The 27,610-nt window shown below is 42.8% G+C and overlaps 1 protein-coding gene across 15 annotated transcripts in view; it reads left to right on the top strand.

The window, feature by feature from the left end:
• Nucleotides 1–27,610, top strand: part of FOXP1 (forkhead box P1) — a 387,258-nt gene that overhangs the window by 125,151 nt on the left and 234,497 nt on the right. The window contains exon 1 of one of the 15 annotated variants that reach the window (XM_057422842.1): nucleotides 19,869–19,951. The exons of the other annotated variants lie outside the window; for them this stretch is intronic. The gene's annotated coding sequence lies outside the window, so the exon portion shown is untranslated. Of the gene's footprint in view, nucleotides 1–19,868; nucleotides 19,952–27,610 lie in introns of those variants that run through there. 15 annotated transcript variants of the gene reach the window in all.

Below are 27,610 nucleotides of genomic sequence, written 5' to 3'. Positions count from 1 at the left end.
TCTCTCCAAAGTTCTGTAGTGCTCCTGGAAGATGCTGCTAATTTTCTTTTGTTAGTTTCAGAGTTCTCTTGTTCTGTTACTTGCGCAGGAGCACAGCTGAAGCTGAAGGTCAGTCCATACACTTTCTAGAAGATGGAATATGTGCAGTGAGGATGCTTCACCCATTTCTTTTTCAGTAGAATGGTTTGCTAAGCAGACACATGTTAAAATGATAGCAAACTGAACTTGCACATTGTACAGCGGTATTTTGCTACATTAATTACCTTGTCAAACGTAATAGGTAATTACCACATCAAATCACCTGCATGTGTTACATGGCAGCGTAACTTGCTAAATTATTTTTAAAAGCCAAACAAACAAATTCCCAGAAGCCCAAGGGCAACATCACCACAAACTTGTCTCTTTCTCTTCTAGAATAGAACACTTCTGTATGTGAAGGCAGCAGGTTCACTGAACTCAGCCAGCGTCTGCTGTGGGTTGTGGCAAAGGCCCCCAGTGCAGTGTTTGTCCTGGGCTGGTCACTAGGTACCTCTGGGAAGACTAAAAAGCAGAGGAGCTTGGTGAGGGAGGGAAGACTCTCTTGTATATTGATATTTTGACTCTTGCTTTAAATGTGTTTGGTGTCTTTTGTCCAGTATTGACAAAGGATGAAAATAGGTGGCAAATGGAGGTGATGCCTCCTAAAGAGGCATGAGGAAGATAGTCCTTTTGCAATATTTCTTCCTCTTACGTGCTTGACACACAAACTTCTTTTTCTCCAGGGTATCTTGGTCAGCTTTCATGGGACCAGTAATCACCTATGTACTGCTCCTAGGAGTTCCTTTCTTTATAGCTTGCTTCAGATAAAACAATCCTTCCTGCTCTTTTATCTGGTGACTATTTTGCAGTTGTACTTTGTATCCTTCACCAGGCTGTGATCCAGCAGGCAGTGCCTGGAAGGACAAGCAGAGGGTTTTCAGGGACTGCTGATTGTTTGCGTCAGTACAGTGAAACCATTGCTTTTTATTTTACCTAGCAATTTATGCCTACCCTGAAGCTAGTCTTTTGAGTCAATTCACACATAGATTTTTGTCCAATCTTGGCCACGCTGGAAGAAGCACTTTTTCCATGGGACCAACCATAGTACCCAGAGGAAGAAAAATAGTAAGCATTGGTCATTGTTTCTTATCTGATAGTTAACTAAATGGCATTTCTGATAAAACACTGCAATAAATTTGTGAAGCCAGTTTAATGTGCGGAGAGTACATGCCATGGAGGTACCCTAGGGACCAGTAACTGAGTGATGCGAGTCCTTGTCTTTTCTTGCAGAGAAGGGAGAGGTGGGGAAGGTGGGGAAAAGGCTTCTTTGAAGTGGAATTGTGGGTGAGTAGGGAGACAAGGAGAGGGTGTAACCAGAGGGGACTGATAGGTCCATTCCCGACTCGTGTTTACTTTGATCATGATTAATTACAGTCCCGACATTGCTTTTACTAACCCATACAACTTCACCAGTTTTAAAGACCGAAGCAAGTCTCGGTCTGTTCCCACCACGTGTTTCATAATGTTCACATAGTTAGCAGCTCACTTTGCTACTAAGTTATAATGCTTAAGAACCTCCTCACTTTGTCTTCTTTGAGAACTAAGGAAAGTCTTCAGGGCAGGTTGGTGGAGTGAGCTGGCCACGGAGCCCCTGCCCCATGGCCCAGGAAACCACACTGTGGTGATGGAGCATTCTCATGTGGGAACCTTGCCAGAGTACCAGGATTAGGGATGTTTGATCTGAATCCATCCTGAGAGCCGCCTCTTGTCCTCATAGAGGGTGAGTCTTTCTTCTGTTCATGCTCTCACAGGGAACGGCATCCTTCGTGCCTCACCTACCTCTGAGTCATCTTCAGAGGCAGAGGGAGATGGCAGGGAGAGGAGGGGACTTCTTCCCCAGTGCTCCTGGCCGCCCAGGATGGCCTGGCACCCTCACCCCAGCTTTTCTCTAACCCTAACCTTGGGCTGGACCTCTGCCATCTGCAGTGGGACCCATTGAGATTGTGGGGCTGCTGCCATCCTCTAGCTGCAGACCCTGCAGGGCAGAGAAGGCTCCTGCCTCCTTTTCTGAAGTTGTGGGTGAGATATTTCCTTATTTTTTTTTTCTATATACACATTTTTTTAATTCTCTGGTGGTTGTTGCTTCCTCTTGCCCAAGATTTCTAAGCCAGCGCTCAGGGAGAACTTGCCTTAAACGGGAAGTGTAACCGAATCCATTGCAAATTAGCAGTTAAACTGACAGAAGGACGTTGGAGTTTTTAGTTGTTGCGTTTTAAAGTTGGCCCAAGTCATGCTGTGGATATAAAAGGATCGCTCTTCACACTCCGGCATGCTGGGCGAGGAGGCTACTGCAGTGTGTCCACACAACATGGCTGAACATGGAGTAATCTGGTTTGAAATAAACTTGGTGACTCTTTTCTCCTCTGAATTCATATTGATGGTTTATGGAAATAGAGTGCAAAAGGCATCATGTCTTCACTTTTCCAACAGCTGGCATGTAGATATACTGTTGTTTAGGAGAAGGACACTCACCAATCCCTCCCCAGCCATGTGGAAAGTGTTAGCGGTGCTGTATCTTGGATACAGTACCTCTCTTTTCCAAAGAGATGAACACTGTTAAGTGTATCTTCCTGTGGGAGCTGAGCCTCCATTTATGATTCTGGGATCTCTTTTTTTTTTGATCTTCTCTTTCCTGTTGGGTGCTGACTGAGGTATTTGTGGGGTAGGTGCCAGGGTTGTTCTCTCACTAATGATTCATGTGCCCTTCACATGTTGCGCTGCAAAATGACATGTAACAGCGTGTACCCCATATTTACATTACACTGGTTTGGCTCTGCAAACATGTGCTTTCACTTTCATCTCGGAAGTTGTATCACTCTGATAGATTTGTGGTGCTGCAGTTGGTGGAATTTATTTGAACATTAATTTTGGGAATACCTGGGGTTGGGTGCTCTGCTGCATCGTATTTACTAAAGGTAGCATGTGCTGCTGGGGGATCTGCAGCGCTTTGCAAAGGGACTCCGATGCTGGGTAGATGGGATGCTTGGATGGCGATGGGCATGACCTGCTGCTGCTCTCTGGTGCTGCACAGTAGCCTCCTTGCTGTTTCCTCCCTATGAAAAAGGGGTGATGAACCGTAACAATGTGAGAACTGTCGACATCAGACTCCATGTAAATGAAACCCCTCCTAAACAGAGATAGTTATCTGTGTGTGTCAGCGATAAGTATGCTGGTGAGCAGCCAGGAGGGGGAAGGCAACAGGAGGAGGTAGAGCCCTGGCCCCATGCGGATAGGGTGGGATCCCCTGGCTGTGGATTGGCAATATGTTCCTAATATAGTTGTGGCTTTTCCAGCACAGATATAGCAGACGAATGGAGACCACTGATTGAATTCCTGTAGCCCACTAGAGAGCTATTAACCAGTAATGGTTTTCAAACTGTCCTGGAGCGCGTGTCTCCTTCACCTTTGTGTATAACACTTTCAAGTTTATAACGTTTTTCTAAATGACTCAGTAGAGTGTGCTAGGCTTTGGGTGGCCCACTTGAAACACTCTTAGAAGGGTTTGCTTTTCAGAAAGAGCCAAGTGTTATCCTTAGAAGCTCAGGCTCTTTTACAGGGCAGTAACGTATCTTCAGTCTGTATGTTTAACATACGACATACACCAGTAGGTCTGTTAGCCTCTTTGTGGGTTGCAGTTCTGCACTGCTGCAGAGGCTTTTGTGAAGTACAGAATTCTAAATATGCCATAGAGATGAAGCTGAAGTACACTCCATAGTCTGTGCTGGATCAGGACCTAAAGTGAGGAATAAATGTCAATTCTGGAAAACACCATTCAACTTTTTTTACTCTTCTTTCCCTCCCTGTTTTTACATCCAGATCATTCAGCAACACGTGAAGTCCTTATGAACTTTAAAAGTTCATATCAAGGAATCGGTTCTAACAGTAATCTAGGCAAAGCAGACACTTTATTCCAACCTGTGGTGTGTCTTGTACAGGTTTCTGTTCTAGAAAATGTAATTTGTCTGAAGAGAAAGAAAAGAAAATACCTTGGGAGCCAGTCTTTGTCCACAGGATTTATGTGCTGACTCCTCCAGACAGTAAAACTCCATGAAGATGTATATGTTGTTTGAGAAGTACTATTAAAAATTAATCCAATTTTCTATTCTTCTGGTGTAAATTAATGACAGAAAAACCAGCTTGAAACCAAAATGGCCACTTTCTGAGTTTTATGCAGAATAAAAGGCTGTTTATCCTTTCTGCTTTATTTTAAGTTGAGGTTTTACTATTCAAGAAACAAATTCTAATCAGCCACTGTATCAGACAAATGGGAGCTTTAGTGAGCGGTTCGTACGTTGGAAGGGAGCACTGAGATTCTCATTATAGTGCATGTCTGAATAATTAGTAGGACCACTCTGCACTTTTTTTGGCAATAAGAAGGAACTCGCTTTTCACTGCAGCGACAGGCTGACAGGAGCATCGAGCAGTTCGGTCATTAGTGTGTGCCTGCCATCAATGTCATGTTACGGTGTCAAATTAGTTCGTGCCCCCTCCGGAGCCAAGCTGGACCTGCAAATTATCCTCCTGCGTCCCAGGAAACCATGTTTGCTAAACCTCAGATCAAATGGGAACAAATGATTAACATGGCTCATAAATTAACTACTTTACAGGCTTATAACTTTTTACAAGTAGATAATAAAGACAGAAGTTTTTGGACTGTGTGGTTCTTAGGTCAAAGATGTGATGCTTTTGGGGTTGGTTATTTGGTGTTTTGTGGGTTCCCCCCCTTATTTGTTGTAGATAGGTTTGCTTCTTTCTCATGGGGAAAAAAAAATGTGTACACTGAGGAAATAATGTTTAGAAAATCTAGTGTCCTAAAGGAAGCAAATGTAAATCCACTGAAAACAATATAATTAAGTTTGTTATCTCACTGCCCGATAAGTCGCTGACAATAGTCTTTCTTCTTGTAGTGGCAGTTGTTCGTTAATGAGTTCACCAATTAAGTTTGAAAGATTACAGCCTTTGCCAAGAGGATTTATCTGTTTAAAAGCATTATATTTTTTTGTGATACATTCTTGCCATATTGTAAGCCTCTTTGTTAAAGAGGTATGAGACTACCTCTTAAACACATTAAATCCTATTATAGGCCCCAAAATAATTTTACAATCTGTTTACACATTAGCATCTACAGAACTGTAACAAATCTGTCCAGAGATGTCTGTTTTGAGAATAGGATGCTAACAGATAGTGCACTCTCTTGAAGCTGGATTGCCCTTGTGAAACGAGTGCTTTTTTGCTACAGAATAATTGTTTTATAATGATTTATGACTATGCAAATAATATTCTTTTTATATATCCTCCTTTTTAAGTCTCTCCTCAGCTGAGTTTTTCAACCAATGCAGAAATAGTACAGAATTTTTAGGGCTCTTTTACAGCATTTGAATCTAAATTAAACCAAGAAGAGTAAGTTTTGTGCTTTCTATATATTCAGGGCTCATTCTCCCACATGCAAGCTACTGCTACTTTTCTTTTGTACCTTCAAGGCGGTGAGTAAGCCTTGATATCAGAGATCAAATCAGCATTTTGGAAAGGGCCTAGCATGCAAAAACATGCAAAATGTATCTATTCTTAAGAAAACCTCTGAAAATGCCAGAGGTTATGCTCAGTTTATCTGTCAGCAAATTTAACTTAAAGTAGATGGTAGTCAATTTAGTAAATACTTTACTAATATTGTAACTATAAAGAATCATGAATGCAGCCTCAGCATCCTGACCCGTGCACGTTTTAATGACTTTGCTAGGGAAACACATACTGTATTGCAGATTAGCAATAACGTTTAAAACGCGAGTAATTTCTTCCAGCAGGTTTGCCTGTACACAGTCATAGTGAAAAAACGGAGAGAAAATTGTGCACTGTAGTTACTCCTGGGAAAGAAAACTTTTTGTGTTGTTGATTCTATATGCAGTGCATTTGGGCAAACCCTGTTCTGAGTGACACTCTTGTAGATCTGTTAACTATCAGGGATAATGCTGTGACATTACTTTCTCTGAAGTTTCACTGCCTCTTTGCTGCATCCCCCCTTCATCCAGTGTGCTCATTACAGCCTTGTACATGTCCCTGAAGAAAGGGGCAAGAGTGGTTTTGTGCATTGGAATTCCCTTAAAGTTCATTAATCTGAACTTTAAGGCAAGTCTGTTGCCTTGTGGTTGCAGACTTGCTCCTATCCCAAAGCCCCTTCCCTTCAGCCTTGCTGATTCCCCAGTGGATGCCCCAGCCTCCAGAAGCAGCAGTGGTGCATCAGAACAGCACAGGCAGGGCAGCAGCACCCTGGGGTTCTTAAGCCTGATATTTCCCTGCCATTTCACCTTTCTCTACAAAGTCAGGGCCTCAGGCAGAGCATTCCCCTGGGATGGTTTCCCAAACCCTCTGAGGAAACAGCGAGGCCAAGGTGAGGATATTTGCTAATATGATTAACCAAATGCGTTCTCTGAATCCCCAGTTCAATCCTGCCTTAATAATTCTCATTGCTTCCCTGAATTGCCTGCCATGAGCTGATACCTCATAGCTGAGCAGTTAATAAATGTGTTAGATCCCCAAAGCATTGTACCAGATGCCCAGCAGCTCTGAATCACTAGGGCTACCTCAGATCTGCTCCACATCACCTTGGAAAGCTTAAACCTCTGAGGTTCTAGAAGCAGAGTTAAAGTTGAGGCTTTGTATTTAACCAGCCACCTTATTGTGGTTAGATATTACAGCATGGAAGGAGGACCACCCACTGCCTCATACATGCTGTGTATGCTGCTGCCCTGCACGTGGCATTTAGAGAAATAATGAAATTATACCTGTGGGATAGTGCTGCTTGGTGCCTGTTTAACACGACAAAATTACAGACCCAGTTGTGAAAAAAAAAAAAAGTGTGAATTGAATATACAATGAATTGCTTAATTGTTCAGGAAAACAGGAGGTTTTGGCCATTGTCAGAGTTGAACTTCTGGTACTTACCAAAAATCGCAGTGCTGTCTTTCTGCCCCCCCCCTCCATTAGTGCAGTTGGTACCTTGTGAGAAACAGCTGGATGCTGCTTGCATTTTTGATAACTGGAGCCTGATCTGGAGCTCAGTGGGGTTATGCCCATCACATCAGTGGCTGTTAGGGTATGTCCCAAGCAATATGTCTGCAGTTGAGGTATGTCTGCAATTTCTGAGGATGCTGCTGTAGTCCCAAATCAGACTTCCCCTTCCGTTCCAAACCCCTTTAACTTCTGTCTTTGCTCCCTTCCTTACCTTCACCCAACCACATAATTGCTTTATATTGCTTTAACACACCAATCTCTGAAACTGCTCCATTTTCTCGGTTATTGGGCTATTTTCCTTGTTCTTCTGCAATAGAAATTCTTAGAGATTGTGCCTTTTGCACAATAGCAGATTTATGTTTAAGGAGACTGGCAGTCCTTGGAGAATGGGAAGTCTCATGTCTTTATCCTCAGATGATGATACTGAAGAGAGGATTTCTAGTACCGGTAGGCTTGGATGTAGGCACGTAAAAATGATGCCAAAAGCCTATTTGATCTAAATACATGTATTCACAAGTGGAGCGGGGTGGGGAGGGGGGCGAATGCTGATACTGAGCACTGCAGTCTGCTTTGTGTTCTAACCTAAGTGTAGCAAGCTGGCTTAAATCATCAAATATTTTTGAACTCTGCATGGAGGCGGCTGTTGTCTTACAGAGTGAAGGGAAAGCTGACATGTACTGGCATGCTCAGAGCAGACTTCGTAGCACTGAATAAGGATCACATCGTATTTAAATCACAACAGGACAAACCACCCAACCTTGCCTACCCTTGGGAGTGGGGAACACCCCTGGCACTTCCTTTTGGGGTGGGAAAGCTCCCTTCCAGATATGTCTCGGGTACTGATAAGAAACTTGGAAGCTTCAGTTCAACTGAGTTAATCAGGTTTGTTTTCATTGTTATGGTGCATGTTGATGTCTTTGCAGTGACACCCCCTACTATTCTTTCCCTGCTGTTGAAAAAGAAAACCCAAGAAAACAATGTCCTGTTTACAGTGAACAGGAGCTGAGGGTACAGCATGGAAAATGAGTTAGAATTTCTGCCTTGGGAAGAACATACAAATTTTGTGCTGTGATTTTTTGGTGCTGAACGATCAGGTTCTGTTTTTATTAAAGCAAAATACATATATTGAGCAAGAATAAGTGTTATATTTATAAACACTTCCCTGGCTGCACAGGCTCTTGTTCACCCTACAGAAAAAACCTGCTCATGCTGCAATAAAAATACATACCTTTAATTTTTAAGCAGCAAGTTTTTGCATTTTACTCATAATTCACAAAGAAAGTTTCACTTAACAGAAACCTACAGTTCCTTTCAAGGCAGCAGCATGAATTTACATAAAGAATACAGACTTGCATGAGGAATCTGAACCCCTTAAGCCTGGAAAGGTCTGCTCAGGATCCCTGTACAAGGATATCTCGTTTAGAGATGTTACAATGTGAGCACTGTGCATTTTCCTGTGCTGTACTTTTGGTTTTCTTGGATCAGTTTTAACTCTGCTTTTGGGAAATTAAAGAGGCAGCACATGTGGCAGAAACTTCTCTGAGGGCAGTGATGCTCTATCCAGATTTGAGACTGCAGGCAGACATGCCAGTACCTAAAGGGGCCTGCAAGAAAGCTGGAGAGGGACCTTTCACAAGGGCATGTAAGGACAGAACAAGAGGAATGGCTTTAAACTGACAGAGGGGAGATTTAGATTAAATATTAGGAAGTTCTTCCCTGTGAAGGTGCTGAGGCGCTGGCATAGGGTGCCCAGAGAAGCTGTGGCTGTCCCATCTCTGGCAGTGTTCAAGGCCAGGTTGGACACAGGGGCTTGGAGCAAGCTGCTCTAGCAGAAGGTGTCCCTGCCAATGGCGGGGGGATGGAACTGGATGATCTCTTAAGGTCCCTTCCAAGGCAAACCATTCTATGGTTCTGTGATTAACCTGCTTGTCTGAAAATAGTATTTCTGTGTGAATGTGAACCCATAGGAAGGGCTAAGGGAATTTCAGTGATGTTTCAGATTTGACGGCTTCCTTGGGGTGTGGGCTTGAGAGCTCTGTGCAGAAGACTGTTCCTGCTGGTGTTGATACAGCTTGTGCGGGTCAGATCTGTGCTGGTGGGGACCCAGCTGCTATTTCAAGGGTAGGGTGAGGGTTCGGTCCGAACCGTCTTCCCTCTGTGCTCTCCAGCACTGTTTGGGTGACAGCAAGGCTGCAGATGGGCATAAAGAGGGTACTTTGTGCCACTGGGAAGCAGTGTGGTGTCCCCAGGGGTGGGCTTGATCTGAGGTGTCTGAGCAGCCCCTGCCCAGCTTCCTGTGCTGATGGTTACACATTTTCCAAAGAGCTGGTGGTAAAGCTTCAGCTGCTGGAAGGCTTGCATGCTGCCTTCACCACGAGCTTTGGTCTGACCACAGGCATGAAGAAAATGGAGGTCGGGGATGAGCCAGTGGCTGGAGAAACCTTGGGTAATCCTTCAGTAACCATGGGCAGGAGTGTGCTGCCCATGATTTGTGAATTCATCTGCTTTGAAAACGTCCTGAGTGTGTCTGTACCTATATTAACACAGGGACATGCCTTCCAAGCCAAGGAGGAGCCCTTTGATGGGCTCAACTGAATGAGTGCAGACATTATGAAGAAGCAAACCCTCTGCTCAACTGAACGTCTCAACTGAATAATCCTTCAGTGGGCATGCAGGGCTTGGAGAGGCAGCAGCCAGGGAGCCTTTACCAAAAATTTCAGGCTAACTTACTTTGGGTTAACTGGTATGACAAAATGATGAATGTTGAGGTTTTGTGATGCAGCAATCGCACGCATGTTGAAATGTTAATTCTGTGGGCTCAGCTGCCTGGGGCTGGATGTGCCGTCCCTCGTACGTGGCTGCCCCAGCAGCTGCTGACCACGGGACAGGAGCTTGGTACAGCCAGTGCGGCTGCTGCGGAGGAGCTGAGCTCTGTCTCAAGGCTGTCTTGCCCCCCTGGTAACGATGGTTGCTAGCTATCTTTTCCATCCCTAGCATGCTAACATACCCCAGAGCAATCAGCTGTTTTTCAGCCATCAGTTGTTCTACGTGTTTGTGGGCACAAGGCTCTGCTTCGTGTGCAGTGTCAATGTGGAGAGGCAGGGTTACGTAGTCCCCTGGTGTGTTTTGAGCCGAGCGCCTTGACTTTGCAGAGGAATGCATAGGGCCGTGCAGCAATGCTGGGAGCAAAAGCTTACATTCTCCATCTCTGCAGCGGGAATAGCGTTTTGAACAGAGGTTAGAGGCCATCTGTACAAAATGCAAGCGCAATTTAATGTCAGCTAGATGGGATAGTGTTACATGAACTTTTCTGTAGGCTACTGACTATTCCCAGTCTTGAAAAGCAAGTCCTGTGTAATTTGCCCAAAGAGATGGAGGGGTGGAAGCAGACCTCAGGCCTCCTAATTCTTCTAAATTTACTTCAACCACAAGATCATGTTTCCCACCAATTTCACACATATGAACATATGGGTATGAACAGAGAAAATTTGAGACACAAATTTAGATGCTGTCTTGGGGCACCTTTGGTCCTTTCTTCTGTTGTTTCTCACACTGGGGCCTTAGGGGGAGGTATGATGAGATCTGATTAGCAATGTGTCTGTTAATTATAACTCCTAAATTAGAGCATCAGTGCAGAAGCATCACTTTCTGATTTGGATTAAAAAGCCCTTCATCTCAACAAAGCACAGCCAGTGCAGATGATAGCAGAGTGCACTGAGATACATTAGATCAAAGTGATGCGTTTCATGTGTGATGCCAAAATGCCTAATGAATTACTTTAGCCTAAGATTTACTACTCACTGCTTATGCTTTTGCAGCTTAGTACCCATAGATATGAATTTATGTGTAAACTCACCTGCTATTTAATCTTTGTGTTCCTCCAGGATGCTGTCTGTATATAAGGTATTTAGCCTTATTTAGTCCAGTCTGGTGTGGTTCTTCCCTAAATTCTGAACTTGGTAGAAGTTCATTCTCAGGGGTGGAACTGAATGAACTTGGGGTGTGCATCCAGAGAGCTCACAGTTCCCTGTCTGTGTCCAGTGCTGCTGTCCCCATGTGTGTTTGCAGAGGAGAGTAAAAGTATGTCTTCCTCTCAGCTCTCCTCTCCTCCTGCTCTGTCCTCCTTCAGCCACTCTCCCTCTCGGCTCCCTGGGTCAAGGACCTCTCCCAAAACACCTATGGTTCATTTTTGCTTGTTGGAAGATCTCTGTGTGTCCCCAGGATAACAGAAGGCACTGAGGAGCATTGCACAGAGCTCGCTGAACAGCTGTTAACTTTCTTTTCTCTGCCGAAAGGTTTAGGGGTCTGCAGGCCCATGATATACAGCAAGCTGTGCATAGTTAGGGTGGTTATCTGCTGCTTTTGTTGCTCCATTGCTAAGGTTATATTGTGCATGAACAAGTTCCATTCTGGAAAATGTTTAGGCTGTAGATTTAAGGGCAGGGAGAGTTGAGAGGATCCACCTGGTTTGTCATGAACCCATGAAAAATAGGAGGGCCACCTGAGACCTTGGTTATCAGGACCTCTCTTTGTGTCCAGATTTCTTCTTCCAGGACTCAATAACCAGTGGCATGGCTGTGTATAAACAGGTTTTCACAGTTGTCTTCAGTGGCAAATTGTCTAAAAATAGGTTAAGACAAAGCACTTATGTCTGCCGGGTTGGAAGTCTGACACGAGTAGGTGAAATGGCCTGGCTGTATACAAAGATACAGGAACAACTATTTTTGCCTTTAGGACTTGTTGGGCAGAAAATAACTCGGTCCTACCAAAGCTAGGACATCTGGTGCATAGAAGTATGTAGTGTTTTGTAATGAATTGGAAATGGCATTACTGCATTATATATAATAACATGGAGATGGTGCAGTATGGTGTGGGGAACTTGTGTAGAATATATAAAATGTCATGGTTTTCACATACATTGTGGAAAAGAGAAAATAACTTCAAGTGTAAAGGATATGGAAATTTGGTGAATAAACATCAGTGCATTCGAGGATTTTTCATGCAACAAGCTAGATTCATCTTTCACAGAAAAAAATCTATAAACATCAATGACTGCAGTTACATGAGGAAATCTGGATGTGCAAGCAAACCTGCTTTGCGATAGATCTCCATTTCCTTAAACACTTGAACATTAGAAGATCTAAGATCTGATTCATTTCTTGGTTGTGTCGGTTTCATCCAGGACACCACCTGAGATTTGAAAAAAGCTGTGCTGTTTAACACCTGAGTAAGCGAAAACCAGGTTCATTTTCCTGTTTGAGATCAACAACATTTTCAGCAGCGTAGTTCTTAACAGGCAAAATGGACGAGAACTGTCGAAGCACTGGGTGTGCTTTGGGCAATAATTCACCAGGGCTGTGCAGTTTGTAAACACATTGAGAAACTGCCCTTCCAGAGGTAACTGGGGGCAGGTTGGAGGGATGAAGGGGATCCAACACTTCTTGAAAATCTAGGTTTTTTTTTTCTTTCCGAGCAAAAAAAGCTCTTGTGAAATGTAAGGTGTAAGTTCTTGACTTACATTTAGGCAGTGAACGTCTCAACAAAGAACATTATCTCCTAGTTCAGAAGCAGACACGATGCTCTTTTCATATTCCATTGTATAGGAGAAGACATGGGAACCTGGAAGTGCAAGACCACCTTCATGGAATATCACATATTCCAGTATTTTTGTTAGCGCATGTGTTCACAAACTACATGCACATGGTATTATACCCCAGAGACATATAGTATAACATGATGCAGTTTACTTCTAAGTCAGTCCTCTGTTGTATGGCCTAAAAGCTTTGTGAGAATTTAGCAGCAATATCAAGAAAAAACAATATAAGTGGTCCATTAATGAATAGGTCCTTGAGTGTCAGGAAGCAGACGTTGTTGGAAACTTGGGTAATATTACTGTTGGGTTTTATTAATTAAATATAGCTATTAATATGACCTTGGATTTAAACACAATGACCTCTTTTGTGAGTATGATTAGCAGATGTTTACCATAATTCTTCACTCTGTGAAAAATGCTTGTTGCACCCAATAAAAACAACCATATTTACTTTGCTAAATCAAATATTTGGAACTTGGGTCTTACTTTATATATCATGGCTCCAGTGTCTTAGACTTTCCAAGTTTAGGGTTGAGAGCCCTTGGAGTAACATATGTGGTAGATCTCAGAGTACAATGACCTATTGTATTAGTGAGCACTCTCCCCCCCCTCCTCTTTGGCATTGTATCTTCTACAGTGGAACCAGTGTGTTCTTACCAGCCTCTGGATTTTATTTGTACAGAAGTGTGGGGAAGAACATTTTTGAATCCAAGGGTTTTTGTATTTTATCCGTTACTTGCGGGCAGCTTCCTTTCCAGAAGAACTGCAGCAATGGAAGCAGGAAACACAATTCCAGTTCTTAAAATAAAGCTGGAAGTTATTTTCCTTTTCAACAGCATCTCGCCTAATTTTAGACTCTAAAAAGTCTTGTTTCCAGATAATTTTCCTTTTCTCCTACCAAATCCAGAATTTAGAGGTGATAAGTCCCATTAACAATTTGGATCTTCCCTCCCCAAATGCCACCTGCTGCCCTCCAGCTGCACTGGGTATTTTCTGTACGTGTGAGCATTGTTTCCTAGCTGCCAGGGTCAGTTTTAGTAGTGGGTCTGCTGCCTGCTTGTCTGCAGTACTGAAAGGAAATAGCAAGGGAACAAAACTATGCTTTTCTTGGGAAACCACTCCCTTTGGAATGGAGAGATATGGCTTGCCACTTCTATTTTGTTTCCCCCTCCAAAGTAAGCAACAACATTGCAAGGATCAGGGCCAGCAAGAAAAGAATATTATTTAAAAGGCGTCATCTATCTAGCCTGGTGTATTTCAGGAAAAGGAGTCTCCTGCTTCATATTTTAAGGAGTGTAATAAAAATAGCAATCAGTTTAAGAAAGGGGCTGATGGGCCGGGGAAAGTGACAGCAGCAGCACAGGGAAATAGTACTCCATTTATCTGAACAAGCTAGCACATTGATAACTCTCCTCTCCACAGTAGGTGCTATCAAGTCAGCGACAATTTGTATCCCTGGTGTGGCAGGTTACTTACATGGTAACAAGTCTCCCTGACATTATTGCAGATCATCATTAACTAGTTACTGCCGTCTGTTTGCCGTTACCTGCTAGACAGTGTTGTCGTATCATTTATATATCTTGCCCATTTTAGGGACCTGCTGCTTCTGGAAAGACGTTCAGCCTGGCATCTCTTCCCGTGCTCTGGGGTAGGGGGAGAAAATCATTGATTGCAGCTCCCCTCTTGCTTTAACATAAGCAAAATGAAGGGTGAGTGGCGTACGTTTAACAGACTGTGATGAGCAGCACCAGTGGGCATACACAAAAGAAAGGGGCAGGAGTAATAAGGAAGAAGGATGGGCTGCTCTGGATCCTCAGATCTGCTGTTGGCAGGGGTGTGGGTGTGTAAGGACCCAGATAAGGATTAACGGCTCTAGGTGGGATATCCGGCTTTCTGAAGATCTTTAATCAGTTGGACTGGCATCCTATAAGTACATTTCTCACTTGATTATCTTTCATGTTTCAGTTTCCTTTTCCTTTGTTTGGTAATATTTGTAATTACTGCCTATTTATTAAAATGTGAGATCCTCTTCAGCTCACAACCTATTTTTTGCCAGTTTTTTAAAAGTTCTATTTGGTGATTTTTCTACCCTGATTTGTTTTCATCCACTAGCATATTTCAGCCCTTTATTAAAAATATGGGCTCAGATCGTCACTTTACAAGTCTTTGGAAGCCAATTGCAAAATCCTCGTTGAAGCCAGTGTATCTCTTGATTTGTAGTTGACAGTATGCCCCATTATATCTATCCTAAATACTTGCAGGCTAGGTCACTCAGGAAGGAAGGCTGTAATTTTGTATGAAAGCACACTTTGGTGAAACTATGATATCAGCACAACTATTATAAAGCATCAAGTGCTTTGTCTTCTTCCTTATAAAATGTGTAATTTCTACCCATTATCAGTATTATTACAAGAGTCCTTGCAGTAAACTTGTCTTTTGATAGGCAGAGACTTGTCTTTGCTAGGAACAAATACAGTGAAGTGTAACTTCTCTTTTAAAGGAGAATAAATAACATGGGTGAAGTTTACTAGAACACAATAAAGCCATTTCCAGGAAAGCTGCTGCAGAGGCAGGTAGGATGTGCTGAAGATTTATACTCAGGGTGAACACGTATAAGTACCGTAATGATGCTGCGGAGAACAGTGGAGTAAAATATTTGATCAACAGATATGCCTAAAGAAGATACATGGGTTGGTTTTCTTCCTAGCTTTCAGATTGCAGTAGGACAGTTAAATGGAAGTTCCTTTAAACCTATGCATGGGTAAATCATCGTGGCTGGGAAGGGGTCACATCTGCACAGTTACCTGTTTCCTAGACAGAGCAAAGCTTGGCTGCCCACCAGTCTGCTGAAGTGTTCAGTTTGTGGATTCAGGGATGAGCACCAGAAGGGAGAAGCTGAGAAATGAAATATTGGTCTCAACATCATCATACAACCCATGGTGCAGTTGCACCGAGAAGAGTTTTAAAACCAAGACATGGCTTATCCTGGCTAGGTGAACAATTGTTTGGAGCTAATTCAATCAAGATTCAGAAGATTATAGTGAAATACAGCAAAAAAGGGGAAAAAAATCAATAAAAAGGGCGGAGTAGCTGCTGTGATTAAGAAAAAAAGATTACTGTTGATTTATTGATTCAGTCTTCAGCTTGCCATCTCAATCAGGGGTTTGGTTTTTGTTGTTAATGTTATTAATATTTATACTTTAGTACCATGTGTCAGTTAGAGTAGATTGTAATTAAGTCTCCAGGCCTGAAAATGCTTGGCCCCACAAAGCCCAAAGCCTTTGCATTGAACGTTACCGGAAAGAGAAACTTAAGTCTGAAGATCTGGTGCAGAGCACAGAAAGAGGCCCATCATCTTTTCAACGCAGGGCTCAAGTTTTGTGGTCGCCTTTTCTGGGGACATCAGAAGGAGATGTTTGCAAAAGGTTGTTGCTAAGATTTTGAGTTTTGAGGGAAGTCACCCTAGCCAAACCCATCTTCCCCTGCCTGAACGGAGAAAAGCTCCTCAAGCTTATGATGAAGGCCTTTGCCCTGCAGATAACTTGGTTTTGGGGGACTTTTGTCTTCAGGCAGTGTTTTATACTGTTGGTGTCTGCTGGGTCTGGGACTCCGCCAAGTTAGCATCACATCCTGTGTAGGGTCTTATTCTGCAGTCAGCAGCACGAATAATAGGAGCTCTCAAGGTCTTCCCTTTGGTTTGAGCTGAGAACGGGATAGTTGAAGACATGTTTTTTTTTTCTGTGTCGAGGGAAACATAAGAACTCCTTGTTGTGAAGCGGTAGAACTGAGTCACCGAGGGTTTAGTCAAAGTAGAAACACATCAGTGCAAACCAGAATAAAAAACGTGCTTTCGTCATTACTCATTATACCACAACGAGAATCAAAATCACTCAAAAATTGTTGTAACAGCTATATGTTGCTTAGATAAAATAGTCTGGAAAGGATAGATTTGGTGGGAATCGCTTCTGATTTATGCAATGCAATATGCGAAGCCAACTTGCTGTGATTTTTTTTTTTTTTTTCCAGTTATGTGCAATTATGTTAGATTTAATCAAAGAACTTTGACTTACTTGCAGCATTCCAAAGCGCTTGCATGGTACCTCTGGGTGTCACTGAGCGAGTTGTGGCCATTTAAGTGTACTGCTCTTGCAAACAGCACAGTGGGAAAATTAATTTAAAAGTTCCTTGTATATCTGGATGCTTAATTTTTAAAGCCCTGCTGTGTTCTGGTTGGGTTTCTGTATTTTAAGCATAAATCCTATTTTTTAAGATAGATGTTAAGCAATTCTATTTTTCTCTTCCACTATAAAAAGATTTATTGTAATGTTTAGTGGAGCAGGGGGCTGAATTTAACCTGTCACGTCAAACCTGAGCCTTCAGCTTCCTTTCCTGCTTCCATACGGGTAGCCAATGCGTTTGAGAGTCAGCCTTGAAATCAGCGTGGTGTAACATATGGCTGCACATACCACCCTGCTTCAAACCCACTATGCCACTCTGCCCACCAGCACACTGGGACAGAGCCACATCACCCCTATAGTCCACAAGTGATGGATCCACCAAACCTTGGCCGATGGGGATGATGGGGACAAACTGATGTGCATGTTGGCTGTCAGCTCTTGAGAGCAGATGAAGCTTCACAGCAGGTGTGAACAATTTGTTCATCACATTCTCATGAACCCCTACCTTTCTGGTCCCTGCAATGGTCTTTTAGGCCTGTGGAGCTGCAGCAAGTGTGTTTTACCTGTTCAGTCACTCACAAGCTGCACTTCAATATTATTTAGAGGGAGGGATTTGTTAGGTTGTCCTATTTAAGAGTTTTAATTGGTTTCTATAATATTTCACAGTTTAAGTATAGGAAAGGTACAGAATGGCTCCTGAGGAAAAAGGAGCCAGCTTGAATGGAGAAACCCTTCTCCATTCCATGAGAAGTCCTTCTAGAAGTAAAAAGTCTGATCAGTTCTCAGTGTCTACCTGATCTTCATTTTATATAATGACTGCCTTGCAGCAGCTGGAGCCATGTATGAATCTTCTTGGTGTGAACCCATGGGCAGGGCTACAAATACAACATGAGAAGATCTTGGCCAGCTCTTTCTGCAAAAGGCAGAACCGTGTTGCCTGCCCTGGTTTGTGCTGGGGCTGTACTGGCAACCCCTCCACCACTGTGTGAGTGCAGTGGTCAGACTCTCTCAGCAGGCTGAGCACTGGGGCCTCAGGAAGCTTCACAGCCCCTGAGCAGTCAAATAATAGGAATACATGTTGTAGTGTGTTTCAGAAAGCCTAACTTTGTGGCTCATCATTTTGGCACACTGGGACCTCCAATTTAGCTCATTTTGCAATGGTTGTAAAAGAAATGTACTCTTTCTAGTGAAACTATATCTTAGAAAAGACAATAATTAATATTTAACCATACAAAATAAATAGCTATATAAAATGAGCTTCCTTCGTTCATTCTCCTCCAGGAAAAGCAATAGAGCCAATAAAATTTATTATTTTTGTTAATCTTTGCCTGCTCTTCTGCAGCTGCTGGAAAAGTGGCTTTGCTTTCACAGAGCTGGTGCAGAAGTAAAGGAGTAAATAGAAGGGTTGGTGATGCAGACCTTGCAAGGTAGACATAGCACATTGGTGGCAAACCTGTCACATTGGCAAACAAAGCAATGTGCTGCCTGGAGCATCCCAGGCAGACCTGGGAGGGATGGAAAGCTGCTTTTTTAGTGTGAATGTTTTTAAAACATGGGTGAGTGCTAGTGTCAGTGAAGAAGTACAGAGGAAGAAAAGCATAAGTAAATGCAGGGCTGAAAGGGTGCATCAGAACACAGTAATTATATAAGCCTTATTTTTGTTGCCTTTGATGCCAGTGTAAGTACGTGAAAATGAACGCACTGCAGAGGACAGGTTTGTGGTTGAGAAAGACTTGATAGATTTTGACAAATTAAACAGTTGTAAAGATGTTTGGAAGTTTTCCAGATCTTTACTGTTATTTATGTCACTGAACTAAAAAATCAGTGGTTAATTTGCAGTTCTTATAATTTTTATGATACTTATGTTGTTGTAAATTTAGCAGCGTGCGGCATCAACTCAGCGGGATACATTTTATGTTGTCAGCTACCTTTTGACATCATAATAGATTTCAGTTGCCAAAGCTTCAGGGGGAAGAGAGAGAATAAAATGTAAGAGAGTTGTATGAGCACTTGGATCAAACCCAGGTATGAGAGGAGCTGGTCTGCAGGGTGGCTGCTGAAGCCAGCCTAGATCCTTGTGGGATGGTGAGGACGCTCCACAGCCCTCATGCCCGTGGCAATAAATCTGGTTTAAGTGGAAAAGATGGATAGGCTGGTGATAGGACTGGGCCCCATCCTGTTGTTAATGGACCTTTGAAGTCTGGGTGGCTGCTTATGACTGATAGTGGTGGCAGTGTTCAGCTCTTCAGATCACATCCTACCATGGGGACTTCTCCTAACCCTGCACCCCACCAGCACCCAGTGTGGCTAAAGGGTGGCAGGTTGAGATTTGGTCCTTCAGAAGTTGTCAAGCTTCTGCCTGTAACCTGGTTTTGGTTACCAAATTACCCCAAATTATTTCTGCTAGCACCTTCTTCATACATGGTGGTCCACACTGTATTTTCCTGGGTGAATACAAGATAGGGAGAGGCTCTGGCATGCCACAGTCATACATAGGTGCAGCTTTCATTTTGTGGGATGGTGTTGATCAGAAAGAAGCAGCCCAAACAGAAGTTTTACAAAGTTCTTCTGATATCTGAAATTAATACATTTTGCAAGCTTTTTAAATAGAGACTTTTTGCAATACTTTTCTTTTTATAGAGACTCTTTATTATGTCTATTTATAGAGACTTTTCTTCTATTGTCTTCTATCCTGGAAGAAGGGGAGACATCTTAGGTTTAGCTGCTTATAGAAGAGATGTAGTTGATTCCCTCTTGGGAGGCTTATTTTAGTGGGTTAAAAATGATGGGTTTAATCTGAGGAGTGAGACCTGCCTTAGGAATGTGTGACACGTGAAATGAACTTCATATAAAGCGTAGCCATGCCCTTCTCATCTTCTGCTTCTTTCAACATTTGCCCTTTGCCTCCTGAGCCTGAAAATGGAAGAATTTATTAATGGCTGTTTCCTCAGTGTTTGTGGCATTAGCCACGTTTCTCAAGGGCGTTTTATATGCTCTTTCCACTCTAACAGGATTGTCCACCGAGTTCAGCTCTGGCATGTTGAGGATCCATTTGCACAGATAGCTGATTAAGCTGAACCTTCTTCATCCATAGGTAATCCCCAAATACGCAAATTGTGAGCATGAGATTGGTTTTTTAACATTTTTGGGTTTATAATTAAGTGCTTTGTAGTAGTCCTCCCCCTCCACCTCCCTCTTCATTGGAGTCTTTAGCTGTGCTGACTCCAGCTCTCCCATACCCTTTTTCTTTCTTGATCGTCTTTTTTGTATCCTTTTCCCCTGGAGGTAGTTGTACATCTGACTCTCCTTCTCTTGGCGCTGCTTCAAAGCTGCATGGCTTGAAGTAGTCTTTGGGCACAAAAGAAATGTATGAGAGGAGCATCACGCTGTTGCTTGGGTTTTGCAGGTCTTCCTCACCAGGACCACAGTGCCAACACCGGAGTGAGCTTGGACATAGCTTTGGGCAAAAGGCACACATTTACTCTTGACTTATCTTTACCATCCCTACCTTTTGGCAGAGGAGAGATGGGACAACTGACAGGGCTTCATTTGTGAATGGACAGCAAATAAGGTGGTGAGGTGCTGGTGCGAGCACCAGGGAGCCGAGCAGGAGCATGGCCCCACGCTGCTGCGTGCACCATGCTCCTTGGGTGCTCAGCAAGGTGGAGGGTTCTGCTCTTGTCTGTTGCAAGAACAAGACCACATTTCCATCTTGCCTCGCAGCAGCAGACTAGTATGTTAGTCTGTGTTTGCTGGCTAGACTTATTCTGGCTAATGTTTGCCAGATTCTTCTATTACATATTAAAATAAGATCTTATGAGTGAGTTTGATTTTTTTTGTGCGTGTTTCAAAAAACTAGGCCAGCCCTACCAAGCACATTTTCGTGTTTTTGTTTTGCATTTTGTCATTTTACATATTGAAAAATGGAATGCAAAAAAGAAAAAAAAGGCCTGTTAACATCAAAAAGAAATAAAGCTTTGCATTATTCTGCATAAGTGTTAAAATCTGACTGATAGTGTGTATACACAGACTTCATTTTTTATGGTGTTTCCTTTCCCCACCCAAAGATCACAGATGCTACGATAAAAATTAATGCCCTTTCAGTAAATGCTTTTCTTTTCCGAACTTGGCCTAAAGAGGGTCACACATTGCTTTTGTTAACTAATAAATGTGGCAAGATGTAGGTAAAAATAATAGGCAGACATTAATTTGTGGGGGCAGGAACTTCTAAAAGAAACCGCAGAGCGTTTCTCCCTTCTTAAACCCTGCTATTTTAATGTAATAAAGTTTTTATTTTAACCATCAGGAGAGGAGCCCTGTTTGCAGAATTCATCTCTAAAAAATGTCTTTGTGAATTGAGATTTTAGGACTACCTATTTGGAGGATGTTCCATATGATAAATGACCCTTATAAGACGAGGAAAAAGAAGTAATTTTGCATGTCTGCTTCCTAGGATGTGTGATAATAATAAATGAACATTTTATATATCATTATATATATATCATGGCAGAACAAAAATCAGAAGATATATTATTCATTATTCCCGTTACTTTATATTTAAAAGGCAAAGGTTTTTGCTGCTTTGCCAAAACAAGGGCTACAGAATGTATTGGTAACAATCCCCGCAAATATGAAGGCTGGAGAGATCTTCCAGGTCGTTAGCACTGAAGAAAATAGAGATGCCTGTAATTGTATTCATTTGAACATTAATACATTAATGCTGAGATTTAAGTCCTGTTACTATTAAAAATTAAACTGGAGGGGCAGTGTGCAGATCATATGCTCTAGTGTAAGTTGTCAGGTGCAGTGTTTGCAGTTTTAGCCTGCGCTTCCAGCACTAAAATGGGTGTTGGCGCTGGGCTTTGGCTTCCCAAGGGACACTTCTCTTACACCACCCCCCTGGTTTCATTTCTGGCAGTAGCATTTCTTTTCACGGATGCATTTGCACCACCTGAGCAAAAGTTGTCCTGATTAAAATCAGAGGAGCATAAGGAGTAACTTGTTTGCTGTCCTGAAGTCCTCTTGTTCTTCTCCCTGTCCTCCCCCCTGCCATGTCCGCAGCTATTTTGCAATATGCAACCCCCTCCGAGCACTGCCTGCGGAACTGGAGTAGCTCTGGCATGTAGATTTCCCAGTGGGATAACTTGTATGGATGGTAATTTTAATGAGACCTGATTTAAGCAGTAGAATAGATCCATAAAACTAATACAAGCAGACTTTCAAGAGCTCTACTATTTGTCAGGGCAGTGAATTTTAGAGGTGCATCCATTGGCTTGGTAAAGAATATTATAATCTTGCAAATTTAAGCTGTACTAATTCAGATTGTTTCTATGCAGAGCACTGTGGGGAACTTCTCGAATCCAGGGCAGGCCAAATATAGACTTATTTATTTTTGAGGCTCAGCTTTCATCCAAAAATCACGCTGGAACCACAGGACCTGAAAGCTGTGCTCTCTCTATATGAATGAATGCAAAGTCTGTACGAGTGCACACAGCTGTGCCTCTGAGCTGTGACAAACCATTAGCTTTGCTTTTTCTCCCCTTCATTTAAGGCCACCACTTGGTCCATGCTTATTTCAACCTCTCCCGTGCTGTCACACCTAGTTATATATGGCAGTAACACGGTTTTCTTCTGCCCTGTGAATACAGGCGTTACACCCATCCCAGACCCTGAAGCCAAGTAATTACACCAAGTAACACTCTTGGTCCGTGGCTTTTATTTTTCATCCTGGTGCTCAGGAGTCACTCTTGCTGTGGTTGGAAATTGTGTAGTTCTGCTTGGCCTTACTGAACTGTTTTCTTTCCCTCGCTTTCCTCCCCAGCCTCTTCCCTCCATCCCGTTTGGTGGTTGGGTTTGTTTTTTCCCAGTGAGCTTTTTTCACCACAGGTATCTCAAATGGCACTGAGAAAGAGAGCAGGTGGGGGAAACTCAGGGCAGGAGCTTATGGTGGGTGTGGGGAGAACTGGAGCATGACAATGGGGAGACCCAGCAAGCAGCAGAGAGCATGGGGGAAAGAGGGCAGAAGAGCATCGCAGGGCGATAAATAGGGGAGAAACAAGGGTGGGATAGTGGCAGAGAGCAAGGGGAGGGATTCAGCGTGCACACGGGCAAAGGGATACCTGCGTGCCACAAAAGGGGACCATGCTCTCCCAGCCACATCCCAGGTAGATGCACAAACACAGGCAGGACCTCTGGCCAGAGCTGGCGATAGCAGTGACCTGTGTTTAGGTGGGGGGGGGAATTTATTTGCTTTTTCTCACAGGCTATGCTAAGTGATTTTGCAGTTTGAGTGGAGCAGCATTATTGCACTTAGCTCTGCATTTATTAAATAGATTTGTTCTCCAGCTCAAGTGTTAAGTGTGTGTTATGAAACCTCAGAGCCAATCTTAGTGGTTGCAGTGTGCAAATATTTTTAAAATTATGTAATTAAGGAGGGCTGGGGCTGCAGCGTCCACCGAAGTGATTTATTAATTGGATGGTTTGATTAAATTTCATGTTATTTTAGTTTATACAGAAAGGGTCGGTATCTGTTTCACAGATAGGGACATCTTGCGGGGCTGTCAGTGGTGGTTCAGAGGTCCTTGGGAGGAATCTTTAGCACCCAATTAAATATTAACCAAGAAGATGTGACTCGTTCTTTCTCTGTCCCTGAAACTGTTTTGACATCTAAGGCTGGTGATAAAAATTTGCTCTGCAGAATCCCTCTCAATGCACTCTATTTATCACTAGATTACTCCTAAATTAATCACGCTACAAAATCTCTCCATTGTAATTGTGCTGGGGCTCAGTGCTGTGCCATGTGTGTAAATAAAAGAATGCCCTTTTAATTTCACATTCACTGTATCTAGCTGCTGCTGCAGCCAAACTATCTGTTTCGGTAGAATGTCATTTTAAAGGTATTGTGGTTACTGAGCGGCAGCTGTGATTGAAAAGTATGTAAACTAATCTTTAGTTGCTCGTGTCATTTTTATATTCTTATGTCAGAACACAAGAAGGCTGCTTTAAATTTGTCTTTCACTGTGTATTAATTTTCAAGTCTAATTTTTCTTGGGTTAAAGCATATACTGTGTTCTCTGCTACACATTACCATTCTGTGCCAAAGTAAATGGCTACTTGTGAAAAAGTACAAAATTAGTTCTTGCTTGATTACTGTAAAATACATATTTATTTTCATAGGGAGAGTTTTTATTACCAGTGCATAAAGTACAATTATCCTGCATGGTATCACTGACTTAGAAAACGAAAGAATCAAGACCCCGTATATTTATTACTGTGAAGAGCAATAAGTTTCAGAGCTGTGTGTTGCTTTCCCAAAACCAAGAAGGAAGGTACAAGGGGGTTTGGGTTTTTTGTGTTTTGAGTTGATAGTTTTTCTTCTAGGCTTGCACTGTGTATCATTCCTGTTCTTTTAAACGCAGACCAGTTAAAATTAAATCCTCAGTTAATACCTCTGCATAAGAACTTCTTTGTCTCTTGATGCCCAACCATTGAAAATTAAATGTGGTTGCGGAGAAGTATTTATTCATACCATACCTCACACCTGATCCTGTGTCAGTATGACATCACCTTTGCCACAAAGATTTCTAGTGGTTTAAAAACGTTCCGTTGTGAAATAAGTGGGAGAGGCAGAAAAGGGGCGAGGAAGGCAACAAAAATAAACTACTGGTGGGATTTGATGGTTTGCCAATTAAAAACAAAATAAAATCATGTTCTGAGGGCCACATGCTGCCTTTGATCCTTACACAGGACTTCCATTTGTGCCGGTGGCTGTTCAGCCTGCGGAGGGAAGGTTGTATATGACTTAATTTGTATGTTGTGGGAAGTACATTTTCCTAGCATGTGGTCTAGCTTACTTGAAGAATCTGAAATGCGTTATAAATGTAAATGCTGTGTTTAAGTAAAACTTCATTATGTTTTGGTGGTTTCCAAAAATGCGCAGGATTTGACCTTAAAGTGTTATTTCAAGGTGTTATGATGTATAAGCTAGACTTTGTAGTCTTCTAAATTAAATCTTTGAACATGTTATTATTGTATTTTGGCATCGGCAAGATGTAGTTCTCAGCTATTTTCTGTCACAGCCTTCATTTTTCTAACAAGAGTAGCGAGACAGGGCCAGATTCTTCTGTAAGAGGCGTGTGCGGGATGGGGATTACCCTGCTTTAACCATGGTGTAACCAGGACAGGCCTGCCACTTGCATCCAAGTCCAAGGTCACGATGACTCCTCATCTGTGGCTCACTTTTAGGTTGGAGCCAGGGCTGCCACAGAAACATGGGTGCAACCACCACCCACCCTGCTCCCCTTGACTGTTGCAGAGCCCCACTTAGGATGTGGTGAAGGGTTTAGCATTTGGATCCAAATCTGGTTCATATATAAAAGAGGTTGTGTTTCTGTTTGGAAAATATGAGCCCCTTTTTACGTAGCCCAGGTGTGGATTAGCTCTCTAAACCATTTGCCCATTCCTGTGTTTGTGGGAGACTGTTTTCAATTCTTACAAAGAGGCTGTACAAGTCAAGCTATAGAAACAGCAGAAGTGATCCAAAAATGGATTTAAAAAAAATAATAATAACAAAAAAAAAATTAACAAAGTGTTTGTGATCTCAGGTTGGTAGTCTGGATGTAGGAGCAGACATAACCGCTATGCGTATGCTTACGTCCAAAGAAAATAGCTGCAAAACATTTCCACCCATGCCGTGAGTGCTCAGGGCTTGCATTTCTTCTTCACTATGTAACAGCCATGTGTTGGTGCTCCAGCAGGGCAAGAAGTGCTGTGGGCTGTAGGGCACTATCCCCGCCACGGCTCGCATCCCCCCGGGCAGCTCGCAGGCGTGGGAGGGTTCCAGCCAGACACGGCCACGGGGAGAGGCCGGGTTTGGGCCAGGGTATGTTGTTGCACAAGTCGATTAAGAAGAAGAGCTCTGAGTCAGCACCCAGGGCTGTGGCTGTCAGTCGCTAAATCGCCAGAGAGAGATGTCTTTGAAGTGTTGTTTTTGGTACTGGTTTCACGTTGCGTGCTCCCAGGATAAATCACGATGGTTACGCATGTGATTTTTCCCTCAAGCGCAAAGCCAACCCCAAACAATGGTGAGGCTGCTCTTTTGGTCACTTTGTACGGTTGTCTTTCTGTCTGTCCATCCTTGGGTGGTCTTCTACCACGGCCTTGGGGTAGGAGGGAGAGCAGCTGTGCAGCCAGCGCACACTGGAGGCTTGTCCTCCCTCTGTGGCCAGGAGCTCCCCATTTTCCTCCTCCTTCACAAGAAGGCTGCTTCCTGGATGGGGCACAGCCTGAAATACCAGTGCAAACCAGTACTTGAAATCCTAGCTGGAAAAGACATCTAGGATACCCTGCTTCCCTTTCGTAATTCCTTCTCTGAATCTGAAATAGGACAATGCTTAGAAATGCATCCAACCTCGAGTTCAGAACGAATCGCTTACCCGGGATTCTTGAACAGCTAATTCTGCTGGCACATTATTATTCACCCTCTGCTATTTTCACATAGTGACACAAAACTAGAGAGAAGAAGAGATTGAAATTTTGACCGGTACGTTATCCTGATACCTGAGATGCCGTGTCGATATGAGAGTGCCTTTACCGCAAGGACTTTCTTGGTGGTTTTAGAGATCCTAGTGTGAATAAGTAGAAAAAGCAGAACTAATAGCTCAAGAAGCAAAAATATTTTTTTCTTAAAGAAATTGATTAACATGCAAATATGTACTGTATGCATATTAAATACCATTTCAAAATGTGATGGGCAGGAAGCATAAGTGATGCCATTTGGTTTTGTGGCATCAGTGTGGGTTGATTAAGGGGGTGGGGATAAATTTTGGGGATTATTGATATAGCATGAGTAGAGCCAGATGGTTGTATTACACATCTTTTGTGTTCTTGTTTGCTTCTTAAAGCAGTTGCAGAATTTTGCCCTGGGCAAAATTTACTCTTTGCTCGTATGTTCCCCTGTGAATTTACTTTTGACAAAGTACTTCACAAAGAGGAGAGATGCTGTGCTTTGTGCCCGCAAACTCATCTCTCCCCTTCGCGTTTGTGAAGCCAACAGACCTCTACTTAAGAAATATTTTGCAACTTGTGAAATAAATTAGCAGTAGGTGCAAGTTCAGTGTGTTTGTTGTGTATCGCTACCCCTCAGTATGTGATACTGATTTACAGAGCGTGTTGGGTTTTAAATTTTCCTTGCAGTGTTTTGGAGAAGAAACTGTGGAAGTGGCAACCAGTTCACTTTACTGCACCACGGATGTAGTGTTCTTCCATGAGAGAAATGTTGTCTTAAAGATTAATGAGCTAATTTTTCCACTACTTTTTTTTAAGTTTTGAAATTGTGGTATACCTGATTCATGTGATCAAAAACACATACTTTGCAGTATTCAGGTTGAGTGGGAGAAGGTCGTGCTGGGTAGGTGGTTCTTCACTGTGTGTTTGTGACATTTGTTGGAACTGCTTATCACAGGAACCACCAAAATTTACACGTATTTGTTATTTCCCTTTGAAAGCAATTTTTTTATTCCCCTGAAAAGGTGAGGTTTTGTAAAGGCTTTGTAAGAAAGAATGTATGTTGTATTTGTGCCTCGTGCCAGTTTTCATGGGTGTAACTGCATTGACTCGGCTGAGGTTACTCCTGATTTACATTGCTGTAAGACCCTGGATGACGAGGTCCCTCTGTATCTAACAATTATAGTGGAAACAGTTGTGCCTGTAAATCTGTTTTGCTCTCTGCCTTTGTCCCTGTGTGAAGCGGGTT

The sequence above is a fragment of the Pezoporus wallicus genome, unplaced genomic scaffold (assembly GCF_028554395.1).
Source record: "Pezoporus wallicus isolate ANWC-B61680 ecotype Strahan unplaced genomic scaffold, APGP_CSIRO_Pwel_v1 contig_7073, whole genome shotgun sequence".
Lineage (NCBI taxonomy): Eukaryota > Metazoa > Chordata > Aves > Psittaciformes > Psittacidae > Pezoporus > Pezoporus wallicus.
The sequence above is the reverse complement of the archived record's forward strand: the minus strand, read 5'-3'. Positions and strand labels throughout refer to the sequence as shown.